This window comes from Schistocerca nitens, chromosome 8 (genome assembly GCF_023898315.1).
Source record: "Schistocerca nitens isolate TAMUIC-IGC-003100 chromosome 8, iqSchNite1.1, whole genome shotgun sequence".
Lineage (NCBI taxonomy): Eukaryota > Metazoa > Arthropoda > Insecta > Orthoptera > Acrididae > Schistocerca > Schistocerca nitens.
Window position 1 is genome coordinate 451,184,254 of NC_064621.1, and position 27,952 is coordinate 451,212,205.

Genomic DNA, 27,952 nt, shown 5'->3' on the forward strand with positions numbered 1-27,952 from the left:
TTATTTCATTTGTTTTATTTAGAACTTCATACTTGATTCCTTTAGTGATGTGGCGTTTTTATCAATGCCGGACCGCCCCATTCTTGGAGAAATGAAATTACAATATGGAAAAATGCTTACGGTCGTCTATAATTCATTTTTTCCCTTGGATCGACCCACTAGCAGGATCTGACACTGGCTGGATTCTTTATCTATAGGGGAGAGTGTTAGATATATATGTTTCGCTCGGTACTTCCGTCTAGTAATTGATTTTAGAATTACACGAAGTAATGCGTACTAGACACCGCCATAAGCTGTTACCGCCGTTTTCTACAGTTTTCCTTGTCGTTATACACGACGTTGTGTTTTGTGGTGCATTTCAAAATGCTACGCCATTTAAGTCCTATAATACACAAGTATGCGAAACTGAAGAACGAAAATAACTTTCGCATGATATGTCACTGCTAAGCAACAGCTCAATGAAACTTGGGTCATATACAGAACGAACTCCTACAGTATAGTACAGTACAGAACAGTACAGTAGGTAACAGAAAGAAATACGCAATGGGACACACATTTTTATTGAAATTCACTAAGAAATTTCACACACTCACAAGACTAAAAAGAAGAAAATATTACTTAAATAAAAACAAATTTACAATACACTGTGAAAATTTTACTTCTGAATTTTTAATGTCTGTGACAATACTTGTTAGATTTAAGCAACAAACGAAGATAATAATTAGGAGGTGAACTATTTGTGCAGCAGTTATGTACTGAATGTGCTCCACGTTTATGTTATAAAAATTACATGTATTGTCATGCGTATTATAAATTCACAAAGATATATTTTTGGGGCAGTCTGTATATTTGTCATTTATTTAGTTATTTGGTTACGTATTTAGTTTCATGTTGCGTAGACCATGTGCAAAATAATTCGTAATGTTGTAGATTGAGTGATTTTAAACTCACATTGCAAATTAATTTGTAAGTATGGGTACATGCTGATATGAGATACTAATTCCTACCCACTATCTTTTACACATTACAGTTATAGAAATTCCCCTATGGAAGAGAAGCAGTTGTCAGGGAGAAACTATTTTAATTTGTTTTCAAATTTTACTTTGCTGTCTGCCAGACTTTTTATACTGAAGACTACCTTAATGTGGAGTAAAGAGTATCATTTTCTCCTCTGGTATTGTAGTTGTATACATAAGTGTTTGTTTTGAACTGCAGTGGAATACTTACAATATACTTCATGAGGGGAGAAATGAACTGTGGACCAGTACTCAGAATACACAAGTTCTTAAACAGAAGTCTACAAGAGGATCACGGGTGGGCATCACATATTGTTCTGACAGCATGTATTTTAACAACTGAGACTTACTTTCGTAAATATAAGTTACCGCAGATTATTTTTATATGACATTATTTGATCAAAATATGCAAAATACTTCAACTTACTGATTTGTCTCTAGGCAAGAATTGCAATGATTGTAATTGCTAATTTGGCTGAACTAAGTCGTCTTAGGACTTCCAGAACATACGTTTCCCGTTTAAATTCTCATCAGTATGGACACAGCTTATTGACAGTGTAGTATCCCTACATGAGCAGAAATGAAAGTGGTGTGTCTTTGTAAAACAGATCACCAGCTAATAATATGTTAAAGAACGTTATTTACCATTTCCATCTACAATAGTAGTGTCGTCTGCGAAAGGAACTAATTCTGCTTGTTGTATATTAACAGACGAATGTTTACATATATGACGAGTAACAGCGAACCTAAGATTGAGCCTTAGGGAATCCCATATGTGATTTCTTCCTAATCAAAATAATGTCCCAGACATCATTGGTTCAGTTACTAAGTACAACTTTCTACATTCTTTTGGTTAGATATAACATCATTCATTGGTTGACTATGTCATCAATGCCATAAAACAACAGTATATCTAGGAGAATACTGTGGTTCATACAGTCAAAGGTCATAGATAGGTCACGGAAATTATCAACACACGAAATTTTATTATTTAATGCTTGTAAAATTTACTGAGCTGACATGTGAATGGAATATTGAGATCTTCTGAAATCCTTTCCTGACGGTATTATTGTTGCACACGTAAGACACTTTAACTAGAATATGCAGTCAGAAATCTGTATTGTCTTTGAGAAACTATTTTCTACTATTTATTCCGATTTAATGACGTGTTGTACTAAAATTTATTTTTAATTAAATCATTATTTTCATATGTACTTCTCGGAAATGTCGAATGTCAGTATCCCCCCAAAAACCAACCACGGATCGTTCTTACAGATTTTTCCTTTTCTTTAACATATATGCTTTATATAAAGCAGCAATGACGATTTTATAATCGAGGACTCGAACTCTCGACATTCGGATGTATACCACCGGAGTTTATTTACAAACGTAATAATGAAGAAATATTGCTGGAAGATACAGAAAATAATCAATCGTCTATCGACTGGACAAAATTATTGGTTCGTACACCAGTGTTCATTGTACTTCGTTGATATCAGTATGCGACGTTTTCTGAACGCTGTTCTTCGCATCCACTGAGAAAGTTGTAACGATTCTCTGGTCTAATTTTATCTAAGGTCCAATCCATATTTATTTAGATTCATTTGATTGTTCTAAATATAATGACAAATTCTTTTCTGATTGTAACGTTAAGTTTACATCAGTACTTTTTGTGTTTTTTCAAAAGGTAACGTGACACATCCTTGTTGTACAAATCTCGGTCACATAATATTAACCCGTTCCAATACTTCACTACAAACATATCTAAGTAATTTTGATCACGTGGTCCAAACTGACGTCAAGAGTTTTGTTATCATAGACTTTATCTGTTACCTCGACATAGACATCGGTCAGACACCAACAGATATGACAAGGAAAGGAAATTGCAGTTCTTCAGTGTATTGTTCTTTTCCACAAAATCAGGCCAGAAAATTCTGTCATAAACTGGTGATTTAGACAACTTAATATAATGTGGAGTAATTTGTAAAGCTTCTGTATCTCGTACACAAAAATGCAGATCAAAGAGAAACAAAATATTTATACTTACTTGTGATTTAAATCTCGGTTTTTAATCGTATAACACCTTCCCCAATGCTCATTCCATCCATGTCAGATTGCGTTCATCATTTGCACTTTTCTTACGTCTGTTGACTCTTCTTCTATATTTAATATCCCATTAAACTCTGAAAATAGAAAAAATACCAAAATTATGAATCAGACAATAAAAGGCTTAATATTCTAATGAGTAGTTCACATGTTTTTGTACTTATCTCACCATTTCCTCTTCGTGGATCTAAAAGTATCTAGTGCTTAAGAAAACACGAGATTTAGCATTTCTGGCGCTTCTAGCTTTCGGTACCATAGTCCAATCACTTCTTAATGTCCTAAAATGTGAACACCATTAAAGCCGCTAATCCGAAAAGTTTAGACAACAATCCACATTAGGAAACCGTAGCATGGAAACAGACACTTCTTTCATGCTTGCTCTGCTAAACCTGATACATATCTTGTAAGAGGGGCGAGGCATCAGCATAGAATATATCACAGAAAACGCACGGTTTATACGATAGTTCCGAATTTTTAAATCATTATATATGCCAGCTTTACTGCTCCACAGACGTTCCTGCTGATATATTTACAACTATTGGAAATTTCACTGCACCACGTATTTGTCTTTGTATGTGACGAGGGCGTAACAGACGAAAACCAGTTTGTGGAATAAAAAAATAAGTATTATAGAATATTACATCAGTGGCTTATGTATTTTCATTCATAAAGTCTAGTTAAGTTATCGGAAGATCAAACCAATAGCAAATTCATTCATCAGAATATTTGTGCGGTCCGAAAAGTGTCATTTGGCCCTTAATTATGAAAAGTGTGAGGTCATCCACATGAGTAACAAAGTAATCCCTTAAATTTCGGTTATACGATAAATCACGCAAATGTGAAGACCGTCAGTTCAACTAAATACCAAGGAATTAACGGTCTGAACGGCTTAAATTGGAAGTATCACACAGAGGATATTGCGCGGAAAGCAAACCAAAGATTGCGTTTTATCGGCATAACACTCGCAAGAAACAAAAAATCTACCACAGATACTGCCTACACTGAACTTTTCCGTCCTCTGCCTGAGCATTGCTGTGCGATACGGACCCTTACGTTCAAAACGTTCAAACGTGTGTGAATTCCTAAGCGACCAAACTGCTGAGGTTATCGGTCCTTAGACTTACACACAACTGAAACTAACTTACGCTACGAACCACACATACGCACCCATACCCGATGGAGGATTCGAACCTCCGGTGGGAGGGGCCGGGCAATCCTTAACAAGGCGCCTCGAACCGGGCGGTCACTCCGCGCGGCACGGATCCTTACATACAGAGTAGACGGAGGACATCGAAAAAGTTCAAACAAGGGCAGTTCGTTTTGCATTATCGCTAAACAGGGGAGAAAGTGTAACGAATATGATGCGTGAGTTTGGAGGACTATCATCAGAACAAAGGCATCTTTCATTGCGGCAAGATCTTTCCCCCGAAATTTCCATCACCAACCTTTCCATCGAATGCGTAAACATTTTATTGACAAGTAGATACATAGAGATAAATGATCGTTGTAATAACGTAAGAAAAGTCAGGTCTGGATGGAAACATTTAAGTTTTAGTCTTCTTCCGCATGCTGCTCGAGAGTAGAACGGTAAAGAAATGTAATGAAAGTGGTTTGGTGAACCCTCTGCCAGGCACTTACGAGTGAAATGCAGCGTAGTCATGTAAATGTATTATTTTCTCTCATTGATGTACGTCTACCTTCAGTGGTACCTAACAAGGTTTTAATCACTCAGAGATATTGACAGAAGGGCATAGAAATCTGAGATGTTAATTATACCCTTTAAAGTGCAAGTAAGTTATTGAGTCTTAATCATATCTCTGTGCGTAACTTCTCTAAAGTATGAGCGTTATTAAATATACTACATACCGAAGTTCTCCTGGTAGCGCGACGTTTCAAACAGTGTACTGTTCCCTTTTCCATCGCTGTCTGGAAGGAATACGGTAGTAGATATATCTCCTTAGTTAACTGACTAATGACCAACGCAGTGTTTCCCGTTCACGTCTTATCCTATACTGTATGCTGAAAATACACTCCTGGAAATGGAAAAAAGAACACATTGACACCGGTGTGTCAGACCCACCATACTTGCTCCGGACACTGCGAGAGGGCTGTACAAGCAATGATCACACGCACGGCACAGCGGACACACCAGGAACCGCGGTGTTGGCCGTCGAATGGCGCTAGCTGCGCAGCATTTGTGCACCGCCGCCGTCAATGTCAGCCAGTTTGCCGTGGCATACGGAGCTCCATCGCAGTATTTAACACTGGTAGCATGCCGCGACAGCGTGGACGTGAACCGTATGTGCAGTTGACGGACATTGAGCGAGGGCGTATAGTGGGCATGCGGGAGGCCGGGTGGACGTACCGCCGAATTGCTCAACACGTGGGGCGTGAGGTCTCCTCAGTACATCGATGTTGTCGCCAGTGGTCGGCGGAAGGTGCACGTGCCCGTCGACCTGGGACCGGACCGCAGCGACGCACGGATGCACGCCAAGACCGTAGGATCCTACGCAGTGCCGTAGGGGACTGTACCGCCACTTCCCAGCAAATTAGGGACAATGTTGCTCCTGGGGTATCGGCGAGGACCATTCGCAACCGTCTCCATGAAGCTGGGCTACGGTCCCGCACACCGTTAGGCCGTCTTCCGCTCACGCCCCAACATCGTGCAGCCCGCCTCCAGTGGTGTCGCGACAGGCGTGAATGGAGGGACGAATGGAGACGTGTCGTCTTCAGCGATGAGAGTCGTTTCTGCCTTGGTGCCAATGATGGTCGTATGCGTGTTTGGCGCCGTGCAGGTGAGCGCCACAATCAGGACTGCATACGACCGAGGCACACAGGGCCAACACCCGGCATCATGGTGTGGGGAGCGATCTCCTACACTGGCCGTACACCACTGGTGATCGTCGAGGGGACACTGAATAGTGCACGGTACATCCAAACCGTCATCGAACCCATCGTTGTACCATTCCTAGACCGGCCAGGGAACTTGCTGTTCCAACAGGACAATGCACGTCCGCATGTATCCCGTGCCACCCAACGTGCTCTAGAAGGTGTAAGTCAACTACCCTGGCCAGCAAGATCTCCGGATCTGTCCCCCATTGAGCATGTTTGGGACTGGATGAAGCGTCGTCTCACGCGGTCTGCACATCCAGCACGAACGCTGGTCCAAATGAGGCGCCAGGTGGAAATGGCATGGCAAGCCGTTCCACAGGACTACATCCAGCATCTCTACGATCGTCTCCATGGGAGAATAGCAGCCTGCATTGCTGCGAAAGGTGGATATACACTGTACTAGTGCCGACATTGTGCATGCTCTGTTGCCCGTGTCTATGTGCCTGTGGTTCTGTCAGTGTGATCATGTGATGTATCTGACCCCAGGAATGTGTCAATAAAGTTTCCCCTTCCTGGGACAATGAATTCACGGTGTTCTTATTTCAATTTCCAGGAGTGTATTTTGACCGCTTAACATTCTAATGTCATTACCGTTCTTATCCGTCCTAGGTCATTATAGATACATTAACACCGATATGAAACGCAGTTCAAAGCAGAACCATCTGCTTGCCATAAATGGGAAAGAAGAAGTTTGTACTGGTTCAATGCAGTTCAGATGTGCTGTGCTGGATACCTCAGATTAATTTAAGTTATGACATATTTCAGTCTCAGTCTGGTTGGTTTCCTCCAGATGAATATCAAATAGGTGATTAAGCCTTATTTCAGTCTGCTATTTTTTCTTCAGTTAAATATCAAGAGTGAGCTACCAGGTTTTCTTATCTAGGACGAAATTCGACGTCTCATGCTGGATGCAGGGCACCACACGTTATTGATTCATGAGTGGACGCAAGAAAGCACGGGAGTAGATTAAGGTTGAGTTCTACTTTGAGTGGATAATTATCAAAATAACTCTGTACAGTTTGTCTGAAACTACTGAAGGTAATGACGGAAAAACTAAATCAAGAATATCCCTCGATAACTTGAGCAGAGTTCAAGTGCTTCACCGAAGTGGCATCCAGCTCTAAGTGCGCTGAACATCTCAAGTGTTTTTTCCCACATTAAGTCCATTTGTCAAAATGTGAACGGGTGTGTTAGGGGGTGGGGGGGAAGGGGGCTTCCAATACAGGAGTTTTCCGTAGAATCTACATCTATAATATGCATGCATCCTTACGGTTTTTAGCAAGGGTGCACTGCGAAACATTGCAACTTACCCATGTCCTGTGCTAATCGAGATATGTGAGAGCGGAGAACGACTGCAGGTAACCTACTGTTTGAGCTCCGTTCTCTCTCTTTCACCTTCATAATCAGCCACGGGGTTTATCTAGAAGGAAGCGTTATTCTGTTTCTCTCTTTTTAGGAAGGCACACTCTTGGAATTCTAACACTAAACTACACCCTATGATCACTGTTATTGTAATCGTTACAATTTAAATAGCTCTGTCGTACGCATATATAAATGGATGTAAGTGTTCTGTGACAATTCAGCAATCGTGTGATCAAACAACAGCGGTTCTTCCTTCCCATTTGTGCGCTACACGTAGCCTTTGCTTCTATTGAGGACACTGACGTCATAACGAATGTATATAAGCGGTAAAGAGACTATTGGTTAAAGATTTTAATGAAGTTACGGTCCGCAAAAGGAGGAACCCAGTGATTTAAATGACTTAGACAATAGGGCAGATTGCCATGGCCGACCACTGGCAATGCGCACCTCGGAAACGACCAATCTGATCGACTGTTCGTGGACTACTGTCGCGCGTATCTATGGAACGTGTTCGAATGATACTGATAGTGCAAGTAACGCTACCCTAGAACGTATTGGAGGGCAATGCGTCCTCACACAACGTAGAGGATGGGAGCTTCCCTTCCTTCACAGCCGGATAGGAAGCCGTCTGTGACACATCTGACGACACGAGTATTTCGGAGCACATCTTTCGGCACACCATCTACACTAATAATAAAGCTATAAAACCATTTTGTCTGATTGTTTGAACACTCTAATCTTCAAAAGTGCTAGACGAATTTGCATGGGATTTTTGCAGGTAACGAGAGCGTAGATTGAGGTAACGTATAGGTTTTATTTCACCAAAATCGGATCACATGTAAAGGATATCCTGGTTTAAAGTTTTACTTAAAACTGTAGTGTCTGTCAGTCTGTTTGTGGGTGTGAACAAAAATCTCCACAAATGCTAGACTAATTTTGATGGGATTTCCACATAGCGTCAGCGAAGCTTGGTGCAAGTAAAGGCTTTATTTCAGCAAAATCAGATCAGGAAAACAGAGATATCGTATCCTAAAGTTTTAAGAGGCTGTTCGGCTTACTACGAGGGTTTATTTAGGAGGTTTATCTACACCAAAGAATCAATTGACGGCGAGGTTTGTGTTTTTACCTCAGTGACAGATTTTCGGAAGTGTAAATCATTGACAGAATTAAGTGCTGCAGTCTTACCTTTACGAATATAAACTAACATTGAGTTTACTTGGATAGGATATCGAGATTTCGATTTGTGTATTAGAAACTTGACGAAACTGCTTTTCTTCTTTGGATAGATTTCATTTTCATCTGACTTCCCGACGAGGAAAAAAGAGAGTTCCGTTTTTACTGACTGAGGTATGGAACACTAAAAGCCGATAGTATTTAAGGCCCATTTTGACTTTCGTTGCGATGAATGGTTTTATGTTCATCCAACGACATCGTAAATTAAGAATTCAGTGCCTATTGGATCACCGAGATTGGACCGTGAATCAATGGAAAAGTGCCGACTGTTCGGATGAATGATGTTTACACTAGACTAGATTCATAGTTGTATCCTCAGTCGCCTTCTTACTGGCGAACAGCTACTATAAAATGCAACACGGACTTCGGACGGTGGTGGCAATATTCGATGATATCCTGAGAGCTGTGGACAAAAAAAGCGGTGACGGATCACGAACTATGTTTGCCCCCGTGGCCATGGCATCTTCCAGCCGGACAGTTGTCCGTGTCATTGATCCGGAATATGGTTGCTGGGAATTGAGTAGCATGTGAGTGTACTCATGTTGATCCTTGGCCGTCAAATTCACCTGATGTAAGCGCGATGGAGCACATCTGCGATGTTAGCAGACTCCAAAGTCGTCACAGAAGCCACCGGCTTCTAATTTACGGGAGTTACGTGGTGTGTGTGCACACATCTGTTGCTGCATGTATACCAAGGCTTGTCGAACGCATGGCACGCAAAATCGCTGCTCTATGTCTCCAAAGGTTCACCAACACGCTGTTAAGCATCAGTGACTGTTAAGCATCTGTGAGAACTTCAAAATGGTTCAAATGTCTCTGAGCACTATGGGACTTAACATCTGAGGTCATCAGTCCCCTAGAACTTAGAGATACTTAAATCTAACTAACCTAAGGACAACACACACATCCATGCCCGAGGCAGGATTCGAGCCTGCGACCGTAGCAGTCGCGACGTTCCGCTCTGAAACGCCTAGAACCTCTCCGCCACCGCGGCCGGCCTGTGAGTACTGTGGGTGTTTCATTACGAACAGTAAATATTTACGATCTGGTAATATTTAATAATTCGAATAAAGCATTCCATATTTCAAGTGTTGTAGTATCTCAGTTTCGTTTCTGCGCCTCCAGCGTAGAAATTTCCTTCCATACGGTATTACTTAAATATGTTGTCCTCTGTGATCTATAATGAGAAAGTAATAAACACCTTTTACTCTTGGATATTTATTTGTCTTCCTCGCTATGGAGACGTGGACACTGCCAAGATTCAGTTCCGGTTCATCGAGACTTTCACGTATTTAGTCGGCATTTTAAAGAAGTGTAATTCAAGACAGTGTGTGTTCAAGGAGGAATGATCAGTATTCAAGGATATGACAGGAACGGTCTTTCGAAGAAGAAAGTCCAGTAAGCATGAGGTCTAAAATGTGTCCTTAAGAGCTGTGGGCATTTCTTCATCTTAGATGCTGTGAAACAAATCTCTTCTACTGCAAGCTCATCGCTTTCCGTATTTTTGGAGGAAGTAGTGGAAACCCAAGAAAACAATTTTGAGGTAATCATGTACTCTGAATTACTTCAATTATGAGTCATGTTCGTTTGTTCGGTAGAAAGGAAGTGTTCCGCAGAAGCTTAGGTTAACAACTGCTAACAGCTCATAAGGTATACATTTTTGATTCCTTGTTTAGTGGATATTTCTTTCTTGTTTTCGTCCATACTACCACCTGTCAAAATTTGTAAAAAGAGAGCTTAAAACAGAAGCAGTTTGTTTCTCGGTATCTTACAAGAGACAACATTCACCTCGAAAGCTCGAAACCGCACGAAACTGTGCTTAGAATAACACTCGATCTTTAAACAAAAACTGTGATCTGTATCATTTGTACACAAAACGTTGCATTCTACAGCAAGTGGCATTTTAACAGAGAGAAATCAGTAACAAGATTTCAGACCATAGGATGGAAATTATATGTAATTTAGTGGATTCAGTAATACTTCAAAACTTACATATTATACACACATGTTAGCGCTTATATTAGTGATCATAGTGCAGATGCGAGATTTGGGTAAAGCGGCTGAAACAGAGCGAAAGAGAACAACATGCACAATTCACTAAAGCTACGTTTTTGGATTCAGCATCACTTTCGCATTCAAGCAGTGCAATATCAAAATCGACACTAACAAAACTTTCAAATGATGGTACTACGGGAATGTAAATGTCTCAACCCATCTTTCGCTAAGCATATTGCAACATAGGCGTATACTTTGGTGCAGAAAATTAATTGAAAATTAAATAGGAAAGTTTGATGATTAAATAACGACCAAATATCTTCACTAATGGTTTGTCACACTGTAGTCTTAGAAAATCAACAATCCTTCTGATATAGAGCTTATATTGCCCAAAGAAGTAAACATCCAAGCGTTACCATCACCTTGTTGTTTTCTGTGGCAGCATCTTCAGCATAACATCTTTGTTTGGGGAACTAGCATCTAGAAGGGTATAATCTGTATGATCTGACTAGGAGTCACACACCAATAGGCTCATTTCACCTGTTACATGTTCTCCGAGAACTGAAGTTAGAAAACATTTCAAGTGTGCTTTAGTCACTTTCCCACTTTTATTTGCCTCCAAATGAATGTTTCGTGGAGGATTGTATCAAGTTTCTTCGAAATATTTGGGCCGAAAGTGTCTTGTGCCTCTTTACAGCAGATGTACCATTTGTTTCCTAGTCTGCCGGTCATTGATAGCCACACAATTGTTAAGCTATGGGTAGAGCTATGTGCAGACCGCAACACATTAGCGGTAATTTCTCTCCTGCAGTGCTGAAGAACATATTTCATATAGGACTTGAACTGGTCACTCTTCCAAACTTTCCCTTTCTCCACTCTGTCATAAACACATTCACCTGCTCCACAAACTGTTCTGCCTTATGACGTATACTATTTTTGTCTTTTGTGTTCTTACATGTGACAAATGTAGTGATATGCCTGGATGAAAGTCATATTCAGCCTCAAAATTGTTGACATAAGAAATCTAAGCTTTGAAATTGTCCAAGGCAACCATTTTAGACGATTCCAGTGCCCACATATGCAGATGCCAATAGTGAACAGTGGATCCATTCGACCTTATTCTATCAAATTGCGGTATTATATACTCTTTTATAGTTTGTAATTGTGACAGCCCGTTTCCTTTAATCTTCTGCTCGTCTTTGCCAGAGATATGACCTAGAATTAATTTTATTTTCTTGTAATGCAGTTACAGCTACATCATTAGTTTGCTATAGGAACTAAAGCCACTATTGTGATAGTCTTCATAAATGTTCTCTAGTACACTGCCATCACTACCTCCCAATACAGTGGGCCTCGACTGTTTGGATGGAGATAGTTCGTACCCACTTTGACTAAACTAATCCTTTTGATCTGGAGACTACCATCGTCTACTGCTTGAACCGCTACACTTCTTCCCTTCCTTCAAAATCATTATATCTATCGTGCGTAACGTTACGTATTTCTGTGTTATCCTCATTGTATTTCATAATCATTATGTTATAATATATCTCTGGACTCTCTATCCTCGACGCCGATATCATTTGCATATTCAGAACGTCGCAAATTTATCCCTAATACTTTGACCGTATTCGCGGGATTAATACTCTTCATGATATCACTGACCAGAATTTTCAAGTAACCCGCAAATGAACACTTCAACGGTCATGATCGTACTGCAGCTATACCATTCACGCAACTCGAGCACTTCTTAGTGCAGCTACAACAAGCCACTTTCTGATGGCGCTAGTAGACAAGTGCGGAGTTTTGCATGGAAATGACACAGGCTACTGTGGTTTTCGTGACTGAGTGGTAGTCTAAACACGGTTTCGTGCCGTTCTGGGTTTCCAGGTCAAAGTTCCCTTATGAAGAAGTGCTCATAGCTCTTAAGGTATGTATTTCAGATCCCATGCTTAATAGACTTCTTTGCTTCGAATGATCTTTGCAGTCATATCCATGAATACTGATCATTCCGCCTGCAACATATTGTATTATCAGTGTGCATAAAAAATGCAAACATACTCTGCGAAACAGAACGCGAGGTCCGCTTTTTGGAATTTCTCCCATACTAACATGGAGGTTTTAAATTTGACTCAAAAGTGCCTACAACGTTCTTCTAAAATGATGCAAAAGTGCAGCGTTCTGCAACCTCACCCTCAGGCAGTTTTCTTTTGAGTGGCTCAGGAAAGCAGTTAAGACACACTGCCGCTCAGAATTGACATAAGAAAGTTTCAGGAGGTGGTACAGAGGGTGTTACTGGAACCACCCCCTTCCGTGGGGCCCTGATTCCCACATATTTCGCTGTCGAAAACTACAGTTCGCAGTGCGATTAGCAAAAGGACTTTGTTCTTGACAACATTTGACACCGTTAACACGTCTCGGGCGATCTAACCCTTCTCCACGGACATCATGGGGCAGCAACCTCAATGAATGTGCTCTCACCCCTTTTGTAGCCCAGTGCGACCGCAAATGCAGGGCCTGAAGCAGGAGCACGGAAAAAGCATGGGTAGCTTTGCTGCTTCAGATCACGCTTAAATTTCGTCGATTTGTTTTTTTGAAAGGTTCCGAATGGTTCCAAGCTGTAAATGAGAGGAAAAATTGCGGTCGCGCTGCGCTCCAAACGAATGCATTCAAGTTCAATACGGATGCAGCCCCAAAATGTCCATATAGAAGGGTTGAAGCGACCGAGGGTGTGAGCAGTGCTAAAGGTTTTTAAGTACGTCTTCGTGTTGCAAACTTCACTGCGAACTGACGTTTTCGACAGTGAAATGTAAGGGGAATCAGCGTCCCACGGTAGGGGAGGTTTCATTGACACCCTTTATGCAACCGGCTGAGGCCTTTTCGTTTCCCTTCTGCACGGCGGTGCTGTTGAAATATTTTCCTCCTCCACCTATAAGAAAACCGCGTGATTTCGACGTTAGGCGTTGCTGTTCTGACTTCGATTGCAGACGAGGAAGGAAAAGAGGTGAAATGTGCGTAAGCGGAGCTGTGACGACCTCTCCATCGTGTCATACGTGAACGGTGGCACTGGGCAGATTGGTGGTCAAATTTGGTGTCAATATGAAATCCATTCTCCGCATTACACGTCACATGGACTTCTGTGTTCCAGCCTTTTCTTCGGAAGTATCAATTCTTTTTTGTTTGGAGCGTCGTCGAGCCCGAAGCTGACGTCGCAGCGTGCCACGCTTTTGCACCAATGCAGAGGACGGCTATACGAACCTGTCAACCAAATTGTGGGATTTTGCGTTCGAATGGGACACACTTAAAGGGTTTCGAAACAGTGATCCCTTACTCCATTGCGCAGTGTATTTACAGAATTATTGAGTATATGCTGGCCAAATGATAGATGCAGTGACCAAAATAAAAAAATTTATGTAAATTAAATCTTTGCATTCGTTGTCTACCTATTTCAACTAATGTCTCTCATGCTTGTGTTAATAGTGGACGCTGCTCAGCAGCAACAGAAGTAAAAAGATCACTGTTCTAATCCTCGCAAGAAAATATTTTCTCTTATTGAAAGTCAAGTGCATAAAATTAATATTCATTCATACATTTCCTTGATTTAATCGACACCTTCAAGCGTCAGTTTTTATTGGTTTCGAAGATATAGTAGATTAAATAGATTAGATTCCATTTCGCAATTTGCTACTCCAGTGCTTTGATTCAATTTTTGAGTGGTTTTTGTGCTGAAATTCAAGTTTTGAGGTTGTGTTTTAATGAACATATTAGAATTTTTCAACTGTGACTGAAACTGATATTTACTAGCCAATTTTACTATATCGGTTATGCGCATATTTACGAATGTTACGCCGATATGATATTTGTGTATTGGCTTTGTATTGGTAACGTTGCTGCTTCTTATAGAGAATAAGTGGGAAATATCCTAAACACAGAGCACAGGATTAGAGATTGTTTACTTGTGATTTCACTACAGTACATGAGACTGGTGCAGTGCTTGGCACCCATATTTGATCTGAAATTGCAAATAAACAGAGTGTGGATGAAGTAGATGAAGCTATTGAGATGTTAGAACATAGCTCTTCAACAAGTAGACGCTGAATATCTACACGAATCGATATCCTACATACAAGGATATGTTGGACGTTACGTATTCACGGCCTTATTCACGGCCTCTAACCCTACCATTTACAGCAGATTCAACGCCTTCGAGAAAGTGACGAAAGCAGACGACTGAAATTTAACAGTTGGCTAATTGCAGTTAGACGACTAATGGTGTTAAATGTGTTTGCTCATGAAGCAACTCTCACTCGTGAAACTATCAACAACATTTGTAACTGACATAGGTGGTTCGACGAAAACCCTCCTAGCTTTGTTGAGAAATATTTTCAAGAACATTTCACTGTAAATATGTGGTGCATTGTGACAGACAATCAGTTGACTGGACTTGTTGTGTTACAGCGTCGGTTACAGGGACATGTGACCTACACTTTTTCTGAAAGCGAGCTTCCAGTATTATGGAAAAATGTTCCTCTGGGTACAAGGATAGATACTTTCTTCTAGCACGACGCGCACCCTGCACATTGAAATCGTCAGAGGACACGTCTTTTAAATCTAACATTCCCCGGAAAATTGATGGCCAGAAATAGTTACTTTTCTTCGTCGTCTTGTCTTTATGAGTGGCTGTCAAATGAAAACGAGACAGAACGAAAAAAAGTAAGTAAAGTGTTTATTATTTGAAAAGCATTTGTCACCACTGTTGATAAATGTATCTCACCGAGATACAAGGAGGTCAATGTCTACCTGGAATAATGTTTGGACCCTTGATATAGTTCAACTGAATCATACAATTATTCGCCTATCGAATTAAAATGACAAGTTGTTGTTGATTCTTTAAACTGATGCAACGAAAAATTAGATTACGAAATTAGCTGGACATCTCGAACTGTTCTATGTCTGCATCTGGATTCCACATGCTACCTTACTGGCATGGAGGAGAGTACTCTGTAACACTTTCTACGGTCGCAGGTTCGAATCCTGCCTCGGGCTTGGATGTGTGTGATCTCCTTAGGTTAGTTAGGTTTAAGTAGTTCTAAGTTCTAGGGGACTGATGACCTCAGAAATTAAGTCCCATAGTGCTCAGAGCCATTTGGACCATTGCAACACTTTCACTGTACACCCCACTGTTCCTGTTTCAGTGGCAAACGGTGTCCGAGAAGAACAGTAGTTGAGAAACCTCCGTGTGAGCTCGAATCCGTCTAATATTATCTTCACGAATTTTTTTCGTTATAAGTGATAGATAACACACACTATCTAGTCAAAAGTATTGGACCTACGTACGTAATGTGGAATTGACCACTAGACAATACAATGGACGGACCCACCACTGTAATGGGAGCCGGCGACTGCTGTATTGCAAATACAGAAGCAGTAATTGCAAAATGGCTGGATCAAGAGGGTTCAGACTTGGAATGTGGAGTAGTCATTGAAAGTCACCTGAGGAACAAACCCTTGAGTGTCATTTCAACCCTCCTAGACGTGTCCACGTAGAACAGTTGATGGCGTGATTGTCAAGTGGAAAGTTAAAGGAACAAAACTCCCGCGAAGTGAGTGGAAGGAATCACTCGTGAGTTCCAGAGTGCTACCAGCAATACTGCGTAAGGAGTTAAAAGAATGGGTTACAGTGATCGAGCAGCTGCTCATAAGCAGTCAACAGTCAATGCGAAACGACACTTGAGGTAGTGTTTGCTATTGGACAGTGGCATTGCAGTATGGAGGTATTTCTCGTGGTTAAGGTGTGGTCCCTTACTGTGCGTAGCCAAACACTAACTGCGAAAGTAGCTGAACACATATTACAGCGTTGTCTACAGCGTACAGTAGAGAAACAGTTTGGAGGCAATGACTGTATCAACATGACAGTGCTCCCAGTCATAAAGCAGCATAGACGAGACAATGGCTTTTGGACAACGGCATTTCTGTAATGGAATGGTCTGCCCCGGGTCCCTACCTGAACCCAATAGAATAAATTTGGGATGAGTCAGAATGTCGACTTCGCTCGTGACCCTAACGTCCGCATCTATACCGTCTCTGATTTTGGGTCTTGAGAAAAAATATGCTCCTATTCTTCTACAGCCATCCAGTCACGACATTGAAAGTGTCGCCAGCAGAGTTCGAATTGTCATAAAGGTGAAGGGTTGACGTACACAGTATTAATGTCCACTAACACGAGTACAGACACTTTTGATCAGATAGTGGCCCTTTTTCAAGTGCGCTATTAGAGCGTGGAGCGGTAGAGAAATTGTATGAGATTCGTTCGATAAACCCTCTGCCATGCACTTAAGTGTGAACTTCAGGGTAGTAAAGTAAATGTAGATCTAGATGTAGATGCAGATGTAGATTGATTCTTCTAGGAAAGTATGTTCTTAGAACTTCGACAGTAAACAACACCGTGACGCGGGGCATTTACCGAATGTGGTCAGGTGGCACTACGGAAACGTGTTCCAATAAGGAAAGTGTACACGTGGAGAAGAAACAATTGAGGAATCGAGCGTTGACACGGAGACGTCAGAAGTGTCGGCTTTTCGCGTGCAGCTATTCTGAACAACCACGGAAGGTGGTTGTACAAGGGCTAAACGGCGAGTGGGTGACAAGGTGTTGGACGCCCACGCATCACAGAACACGGAAGTCGGAGTGTTGTCCGCTCTGTAAAGCAAGATGTATGGCGATCTCTGACACATACAACGACAGAACTCAATGTTGATACAGGCAGAAATGTTTCCGAGCTCACAGTTCGGTTTCTGCGAACATTGTTATAGATGATTCTATGCAGCAGACGACCACTATATGTCTCCTATCCACCCAACGATTCCTTCACTTACGATTGCAGTGTGCACTGGATCATCGAGATAGGACCGTGGACCAGTGGAAACGTTTTGTCCCCTTGCATATTCTACGTTTCTAGTTACACCTGGTCTATGGTTATGTTCGTATATAACGTTACCCAGGCCGAGTGGTAGTTCTAAACTTATACCATGCTACAGATGCATATCGGTGGAGAGAGTATTTTCCTGTGAGCGACATCCACCTAGCTTTCCATGTAATCTGTAGTAGTAAACGATGGCACCATGACAGGTGTGGAGTACGTGAACATTATGGTAGAGTGCCTGCCGCCCATCGTTCTTTAAGTATTCCCCACCAGCGATGTCATCTTCTAGCAAGCTTACAGACCATGTCACGAGGATAGAATCGTGCCACAGTGATTTGGAGAGCATGCTATTGAACCCACGTTGAAGTCTTAGCCACGAAATTTGCCTGACGGATCACATCCGTGACGGTATCTGACTCCAGCTCCGGTACCTCAGACCACCGTAATTTACGGGATAAGTCTAGCCTGTTCCCAAACACCTGGTGCCTCGTATCTCTGCAAATCTATCACGGACTTCTAGAATCTGTGCCACATGGAATCGCTGCTTTACAGCGTTGCAAAGGGGAAACCACATGCTGTTAAAGGGAGACGGAAGGCAAGTGGGCTTCAAAGATTGGATTGTTAGATTTTAGCATATTTGAAATGCCTGGTGTTTCCTGCTTGAAACAGTTTTTGTTTTATATAAATACGACCATTTTTTCGTGAGATATGATGATTTTCCAGAAGCTCTGCGCAACCTGGCATTTAAATGTCACACCTTCCGTTTTGCGCCATGCAGAGATAATGCACAGCATTCTTTTACTCCTTGTATATTATTTCATGCATCTAATGTGTTATCACTTCAAAATTTGCTACCCTGTATCTACTATCGATACACGTTCTTCCTATCGTGTTTGTTATTGTTTTCGAGCGTTAATGGTTGTACTTAGTGAAATTTGTTGTGAGTGTTTTCATAAAAATGAAGTAGAATACAAGGGAATCTAGAAAACATGAGAAAAGCTGTATAAGCTGTCTTTTTCCGAAATCTTTCCACAAATGAAAAGCCAGAGCACGGTCTTTGCCCGAATTATCCTGACACTTGGTGCAAGTACAGGAGAAGTGCCAGATATGACCACAAACATTCTTTACCCGCATCAGTAATGAATGAAATTAAACCCATTTTAGAGACCTTTGTAAAAATACGTTTTTGAAGAAATGTCTTCATGGGGAAACCCCAAAGTTAAACGAATGTGTGAATCCTGTCATTTGGAACCGGTTACTGAAAATTATATTTGTTCAGCTTACAACCCTCACATTTTGTGTTTATGATGCTATTCTAAGCCTCAATGAAGGTGCTATTAGAAAACTCGATGTTTTGGAATTATTGGGAAAAATATCTAGTGGAAATGCTGCAAAATTCTTGGTGCAAATAGATAAAGAGAGAATATGCAAAAAATGCACAAAAGAAACCAGACAGAAAAGAAGAGGGACCAAGAGAAGAAAAGAAGATCAGTATGATTCAGATAATGCTCAGTATGGTGCAGGAAAATATTAGTGGTAAGTGATTTCATCAATAACAATACTAGAATTGCAATATTAAACTTTGAATGGATTTTTCTCAAAATTACATTTTTTTTACTTTCAGGTACCATCATTTGATAAAGTAATGGGGTTAGTAACATGAAATTTGGTCAATTTGTACTGCAGATGGCAATACGTTACTACAAGTAAATTGAGAACCACCAAAAAACAATCAGAAATTGTTTTATAATAATTAATGTAAAAAAAATTTAAATTTTACTAGTGAAAACCATGAGAGGTATTATGTTCATTTTACTTGTAAATTGAGACATATATGTTATATTTACATGCAGTAAAAATTTCATTGTTTTATCACTCATAGTTCTTTTGAACAGTGTAACAGGGTAAAATATCATTGACAGAATGGGGATACAAATTGCCATCCGTCTCCCCTTAAACAGATGGACATAGTGTTTCGGCTCATTAGTGTATATTTCCAGTTGTCGTTATGCGCTGTTCAGCGTCTATTAGTGCAATCAAAATAGGACGTTACAATATTTCACACTGATCAGTGGAGAACTGTACGCTGCTGGAAGACGCTATGTTCATTCTTTTATTTATGAGGTGGACTGCTAAGCTTTGTAGATGATTGCTTAGATGTGCTATATGATCAGAGTACTGATAAACTGCACCGTATGTCTCTCTTTACTGCTGCTATTGCAGGTGATATATGATGGGTGTTCGAAAGTATATGGTATAATTGAAGTTTTTATTAAAAAATAATCACCAGAAGCCTGTGTATAGCCATCGCTCTGTTTCACGAGCCGAGGGATTCCCTGTTAAGAGAATTCCTATGGTTGTGACAGGAGTCAATCCTCCACTGTGTTCGGTTCGTCGTCCGAGTTGAAGCTCTTCCACTTCGAGATGTGTTTTAGCGGACCAAGCACGTAGAAATTACAGGTCGATATGTACGGGCTGTAGGGAGGATGCTCAAGGTGTCACACATGAACTTGACCATTATACTTTTTGTGACCTTGGAGACGTGTGGACGCACGCTATCATGGAACAGGATCACTCCCTCCGTGAATATCCAAGGTCTTTTGCTGTTGATGGACTTGCGTAGCCTACACAGCGCCTTACATACGTGTCACTATTAATGGTTTGTCAGTGCCCGAGGAACTGGAAAAGATCGGCCCTTTGACGCTGAGAATTACCCTGCCCGCTGAGGCCACAGCTTCGAATTTTTTGGAGGAGGTGATGACACATGCTTCCATTGCCTAGATGTCTCAGTACGTCATCCCAAAGTGGCATATAAATCTTACAACTGGTTTGCTTCTTAAGACATCTCGTACCTTTCGATTTTAACACTATGGAGTAGACCCAAGACATGCTGATATCAACCGAGAGACTGCATTAAAGGAGATTTCTAGATGTCTAGCACGCGACTATAACGTAATGACAACATCATATAACAGACCATTAAATTTTTAGATTTTTGTGATAATGTTACATCTTATTATATATCGATACAGTTTTGATCGACACCAACTTGTGAAAGAAGCTGGTGAAACTATGATATTGTATTATACTTAAACATCTGAATATTTCGTTTATATGTGTCGATTATTTATTGGAGTACAATGTAAAGCAAGTTCTTAACTCAATATTATTGCTCGATTCCCAAAAGATCTTTACTATATCAAATTCATTTTCGCAGTGATCATCTACAATGAATTTAACTTGACGCGTTTTTTTGGGCGAGCTCTGGGCTCTCTGGGGCGATGGCAGTTTGGACTGCGAGAGAGAGACTGGCTTGTAGGCATTGACGTCGTTCATGTGACTCTCTATAGCGTACTGTTAAAATGTTCATTGCTGTGCGACAAAATTTTAATTACATTGTCTATGAAGTGGTGTGGCATGAGTTTGTAAAATTATAAGTCGTCCCTAAAAGTAATTTACCGCGGATGCTAGAATTTCCGGACCCAAATTGTAGCAAAGTAATTGCCCACTAGTATTTCCAGAACAATGCCTCGGGATGGCTGCATGATGGGCCGTAATTAATTAACTGAGCCGTGAAGAAATTGTGTAAGCTGTTCGTCATCACAATTAACGACTGCTCAACTGCTGAAAGACAGAACTTTTATGTACTCTCATAGTTAGCAGTGTATAGGGAGTAACAGGTATCAGTGCACGTTTTCTTACATTGAAAGTTTGGAACAATACATTTTATAGGAGTATCTGTAGTTCTATATTTCAGTATGAAAATTAATGGCTAAGAATTTTTTATTCCGTTTCCAATATCAGTTGAGGTATTACATGTCATCTGCATTGCTCGGTCTCCTTACGTACATCGTTCAGGCAATTTGCTACCCTCTGCGGCTAGAGGGCTCCAAACTGTAGCGTTTAACACGGTAGGGTGGAGCTAACTGTATCTGTGAGTGTGAAACCTTGAGATAACTGAAAGCACGAATCCGAAGAGTTCGCCCACACATGGGGCTCCGTTTCCTTTAGCATTACAGTATCGGGCATTACACGTCGTCTGCGACAATCCGACGCCTTGGGTTCACGGTCATCTATCATCCTCCATTCAGTCCCGACTAAGCCCCATCCGATTTTCGTGTGTTTCCAAAACCAATAGATTGCTTTAGAGGACTTCTGTTTCATAGTGCAAGCAGAAGTGAGATTGTGGCTCCATGAATAATGTCAAACATCTACAGTGACGCTATTAACAAAGTGTTTTTTTCATTGGGGGAAACGTGTTCGTCGCCAGTGTAACTTTGTTGAGGATAAATACGTAGACAGGGAGAATGAAGATTTATAATGTTGATAATGTTTATTTTACTTAAAAAGTTTTAAAAATTGTCACATAAAATCGGAGGCATTACTTTTCAACAATCGCTCATTCTTATAGACATGCATAATCCTAATTCCATTGTCATTTTACAAAGAGTTGATTTGTTGCTGAGCTACGGTATCGGGAAAGGTAGTTACCTGAAACTACAATGTCAATGCGTTCATTTAACAAAGAAACTACTGGTATAAACTGCCAGAAATGAATATGTCTTTTTGATACGTCCATCTTTTAGTTCGCTGTGATTAACTTCCTTTCCTGTCGTTTTCAAGTTTAAGGTAAAATATTTTCGGTAATTGTTTCAGGTAATGCCTTTCAAACACACCTAGAAACCTAAGCAGTAAAGTCGTCACTTTTGAGTACCTTTGCAATGATAAACTAAAAGTTTGCATCAAAGTTATTCACGTAATTACGAAAATAATATACAGATATAGCCTCATCAGGGTTTCCGAACGCCTTGTGTTATTTTTAATATTTATTTCAGAGGGATATACTAAGAGTAACTGAGCTGCTGCTCTCATTCTGGCTCTGAATAGTCACTCCTTGTTTGGTATATATAACTAAGTGCTAAGTGATCAAGACGATAACGCAGTGCAGTGAAGAGTAACTTGCATGTGTTCTCTGTTGGAAAATCCGAATGCCCATATCCACCTAACGCTTCGAAATTAAATATACGATTGCCTTTAACAGTAGCTTCTGTTGTAAGTTGTCAGTACTGCAGTCAGTAACATGGTTTCTCATTGTAACAACAATTCTAAATTTAAATGGTTATAACAGCAGTTAAAACCGTAAATTTGCGACTTTTTGCGGGGGTAAGTATTAAGAGACGCTCGGAAGTCAAGATCACTCAAAAAACGCAACTGTACGGTCTACTCGGTCGACCCACATTAATGTAATAGCCAATCACGTTCGAAGTGAAAGTCAACTAACCAGTTACAGACGGCAGGTGCCAGCACTAACATGGCAGCACTAACAGTGAAGGCTGTATAAAAAGCGCAGAAGGGACTTGAAAAACAGTAGACTCGTTTTCGCAATGCGGAAACGGAGCGATTTCTCTGACGTTCAAGAGGGAATGATCAGTGACAAAAAACAGAAACCTCCACAGCAGTCCCTACGATTTTATTTTATTTTGTCGCTACCAGTTTCAAAGTTTCATTCCGTCATCTTCAGGCTGTTTTGACGCGGTACAGGTTGATATGATCCCGATGCATCAAAACAGCCTGAAGATGAGGTAATGAAGCGTTGAAACTGGTAGAGACAAAATACAATGAAATCGTTAGGACGGCTGTAGGTGCTTTTATTTTTTATAATTTATTATTTGTTATTTATTATTTTTTGTCACGATAGTAAACGGCCGTCGTCCCAGAGACCTCCTGCTAAAAGGATGGACATACAGAAGAAACTATCAGTCTCTTTCGTGCGAAGGGTGGCAGCATTTCCGAAGTGGCTAGATTTGGAAACTGTTCTCGCTATGCCGTATTTAACGTATACCGTGCATGGAACATAACGCTGTCCAAAAACGGTGCCCAGGCAACTGTGCTGCACCACGGCTCTTAGATACAGCGGTGATCGACGGTAGACGAGCAACTGTTGAGCAACTGACCACCCAGATGAAATAAGGGGCTACCAACCATCTCTCCTCAATGCCTGTTTAGCGAAATTTGATACGTGTGGTCCTCTGGAGCAGGCGGCTGCCCTAAGCACCCATGATGACTGCTGTTAATCGGAGACGAGGCTGCAGTTAGCACACCAGCACTGCAACTGGACATCTACTGAGCTGTGACAGGTGGCCTCTACAGATGAATCATGTTTTATGCTCAATCGCATAAAGACCGTTGGCGTGTAAGGCGTGAAAAGTCTGAAAGCAAAAATACTGCAACAATTTTCGGAAGATTCCCGGCTGCAGGTGGTGGGGAATCTTCTTGTGCCTTCGCTGGGAGATGTAGCTATTCTGGAAGGCACGATGGATCAACACAAGTATGCATCTATCCCTCCGGCCTTTTAACCCCTTCATGTCGTTTGTTTTTCAGTGGCACAGTGTCATCTACCAGCAAAACTATGTGGCGTCTCATACGGCTTCCAGAGTACGTGCGTGTTTCGAAGCGCACCATCATGAGTTCACCCTACTCCCCAGGGCACCAGACTCCTCCGAATGAAACCCAACCGAGACTCTGTGGGACAACAACCTAGAGCAGCTGGGCTCGGCACTGGAGTCGGCATGGTTCCACATCCCTGTTGGCACCTCCCGTGACCTAACTCGCTGTCTTTCTGCTCGTCTTGCAGCTTTCCGCCTTGCAAAAGATGGTTATTCTGGCTTTTGACAAATGGTCAATGTAATGTGAGCCGTGCGTGGCTCATTTTCGAGCCATATCTAATTTGACTTCCTGTTTTTCCTGTACACCACCACGTCGTTATGTTAATTTCAATTACTGGTGTCACTGAGTTGCCGCCTTGCCTGCCCGTGAGCGCTTGTCAGTATAAGCCCTGGCGTATTATCTTTTCTGACTGCTATTACTTCCAGGTTGTCGTGCGTTCGGGTTAGTTCGAATCAGCCAGTGAGTTGGGAGGGGCTAGCAGTGCAGTTCGGACCTGGCAATGTTTGAATTAGGACGTGGAGGCACGGCTCCAGTGAGGTATGGACAGCCATGACTCACCTGAGTGCGGACCACATTGGATGGTCGTCGGTCGGTCGTCTTGTCGGACGACGTTTATGTTGGCTGGTGATCGCTTATGGGTTGCATGCATGTGCCGACTCGTGATTCGTCCTTGTTATTGCACAGCCGCGGCTGTTAGTATTGTCTAGTCTTTCATGAAAGTGTTCGTGAAACTGCCTGCCGCTTGTGATGTCGACTGCTCAGTTATTTTAGTGCTGCCTCCGTGCTGAGGCGTGGGAGTCAGTCGGTTGGCGTGGAGCAGCGAGGAAATCTCCATGAGACGTGGTTTGGCTGGGCCCACTGGCGGTCTCTACACAGTGTTGGAGTGTGTGGGGCTGTTCCCATTGCTACTAGGTCCGTGGCTCACCGACCCTGGACACGAAAGTTGAGTTTGGACTTAATTTACCAGCAAGTCAAGACTGTTCACATTGTGCCGTTTGGTTCTCGTTGTTGGCTGTTGAGACATTCCCGCGAGCAACAACGTGTGTGTTCGAGTTGGCGAAGGTTTAGCCACGGTCCAGTGGAGTCTAACTGTATTTAGTTATTTGCAATTAAAGTGCACCAGCGGAATTTTCTGCCTTGTGGCCGTTAACGTTCCGATTACCTGCCCTGGCCATTGACGTAAATTTAGGCAGTGTCCTTTACTCATCGTGCTGTCGCTGTCGAGTACAGTGTGTAGTTCGACAGCTTAATGTATGATTGGTTGTGGGCGTCGATTCCTTTTATGTTTGCATTGAACTCCCAGTTTTGTGCTGGTCGAGTGGAGCGCAGCTTACCTTGTCAGTGGGTCCGTCGACTGTGTGTTGGTTGAATTGTCGTCGGATCGAGAGTGGATGGGCCGACTGCCTATCTCACTTAAGTGATCGTTAGTATTTCAAGTGCTGACCGACCCCGCGAAAATTCTGAGCGCTGTTAGCTGCACTGCCTTTTCTCATTATCTTTTGTGTGTATTTGTATGGCTGATAGCCGATGGTTTTGAATTAAAGTTGAATTGTTTTTAGTGGTGTTTTAATCCATGGGCCTTCAGCCACTTTATAATTAATGTTCCTTGCTTGCCAAGTATTAGATTGCTTGAGGCCATCAGCCTAATTTAAGATAGGCTCTTCTGTCTTGTGCTTTTTATTAAATTTTATCTTCAGTCTTAAATCATGGGTCTTCAGCAGTCTTTAAATTAAGGTCGTTGCTTTTCAAGTGTTAGATTTTTTGGACCTTCAGCCAAATTATAGATCTTACTTAACGTGAGGCCTTCTCCTTCTGCCTTCTAAATATTCTCTTTGGCGTCTGAATTTTGAGTTAGTGGCTTTTAGTCGTTTTTTTTTAAATTAATGTGGTTGTGCTCTTAAAGCATAAGATAGTGTGGCTTGTGTTGTTGTGGTCTACAGTCCAGAGACTGGTTTGATGCTGCTCTCCATACCACTCTATCCTGTGCCAGCTTGTTCATCTCCCAGTACCTACTACAGCCTACATCCTTCTGAATCTGTTTAGTGTATTCATTTCTTGGTCTCCCTCTACGATTTTTACCCTCCACGCTGCCCTCCAATACCAAATTGGTGATCCCTTGATGCCTCAGAATATGCCCTACCAACGAACCCCTTCTTCTAGTCAAGTTGTGCCACAAATTTCTCTTCTCTCCAATTCTATTCAATACCTCCTCATCAGTTACGTGATCTACCCATCTAATCTTCAGCATTCATCTGTACCACCACATTTCGAAAGCTTCTATTCTCTTCTTGTCTAAACTACTTATCGTCCATGTTTCACTTCCATAAATGGCTACGCTCCATACAAATACTTCCAGAAACGACTTCCTGACACTTAAATCTAACTCGCATTCGGGAGGACGACGGTTCAATCCAGCGTACGGCCATCCTGATTTAGGTTTTCCGTGATTTCCCTAAATCGCTCCAGGCAAATGTCGGGATGGTTCCTTTCAAAGGACACGGCCGACTTCCTTCCCCGTCCTTCCCTAATCCGATGAGACCGATGACCTCGCTGTCTGGTCTCCTTCCCCCAACCAACCAACCAACTTAAATCTATACTCGATGTTAACAAATTTCTTTTCTTCAGAAACGTTTTCCTTTCCATTGGCAGTCTACATTTTATATCCTCTCTATTTCGACCATCATCAGTTATTTTGCTCCCCAAATAGCAAAACTCATTTACTCCTTTAAGCGGCTCATTTCCTAATCTAATTCCCGCAACGTCACCCGATTTAAATCGACTACATTCCATTATCCTCGTTTTTCTTTTTTTGATGTTCATCTTATATCCTCCTTTCAAGACACTGTCCATTTCGTTCAGCTCCTCTTCCAGGTCCTTTGTTATCACTGACAGAATTACAATGTCTTCGTCGAACCTCGTAGTTTATATTTCTTCTCCATGGATTTTAATTCCTACTCCGAATTTTTCCTTTGTCTCCTATACTGCTTGCTCAATATGCAGATTTAATAACATCGGGGATAGGCTACAACCCTGTCTCACTCCCTTCCCAACCACTGCTTCCCTTTCATGCCCCTCAACTCTTATAACTGCCTTCTGGTTTCTGTACAAATTGCAAATAGCCTTTCACTCCCTGTATTTTACTCCTGCCACCTTCAGTGTGGCGTATTCAGCCGATAACTAAGTTCAAGAATCTGTACTGCAATGTTTGGCCAAATAAATAAAGTTATATGTGTTCGAATGTAACTGACAGCCGCTCATTTTGGCCCCTTTCCACAACTCCAACTACCTGTCCTCTTTGGCGGGTTTAGCAGGGCGTTTCATAATGTGCCTGGACAGTGTATATGTATTCTTGTGTGATAGGATCAAACATAGCATTTACTTTACGAGAGAAGAAGGGGTGAAGTTACAAGTGATCTGTACAAGATAATGAATGCACATTCACGGCAGAGAAACACAGAGCCAATAATGAGACACACACAATCTTATAAGCTAACGTGCCTGTTTACGAATCAGATTCTTTCACAGGGATTTTCATCCCATTATCATTACATTTTTACTTTCCTGTGAAAGCATTGTGAAATCAAATCGACCTATTTTAGTGGTGTAGTTAAATTCCTGGTCGTTTTAGTGGAATTCATGTTGAGAAAAAGACAGGCTGGAGCCTTGGTTTGAAGTGAATGCTTTTGGGTAAGCATTGGTTAGTAGCGTAGATGTCGGAGGCGAATTTTCGATCTGGGAGGCAGGTTAAGGCTACACCGGGAAAGGTATCTGGTGTATGGAGATGAAGAGCATGTGGGCTATGTTGACAAACGCGCGGCTCTAGAATGAGATTCGAGAGAGTGGAATACAATTAGTGTGTTGGGTTCGAGTTTAGGGAAAAACTGTGATTCACTTATGTGTTCCCTTTTTGGGAAGCTGTGGTATTTTTTGAGCGGGTAGGAGAAAGTAGGAGAAGGTAATGGGTTACGGAATGTTAGGCGAA

The 27,952-nt window shown here is 41.6% G+C and overlaps 1 long non-coding RNA gene across 1 annotated transcript in view; it reads right to left on the bottom strand.

Annotated features, from left to right (window-relative positions):
* Nucleotides 1-27,952, bottom strand: part of LOC126199204 (uncharacterized) — a 172,135-nt gene that overhangs the window by 81,511 nt on the left and 62,672 nt on the right. The window contains exon 2 of the long non-coding RNA XR_007540129.1: nt 3,064-3,199. This is a non-coding gene — a long non-coding RNA (uncharacterized LOC126199204). The remainder of the gene's footprint in view (nt 1-3,063; nt 3,200-27,952) is intronic.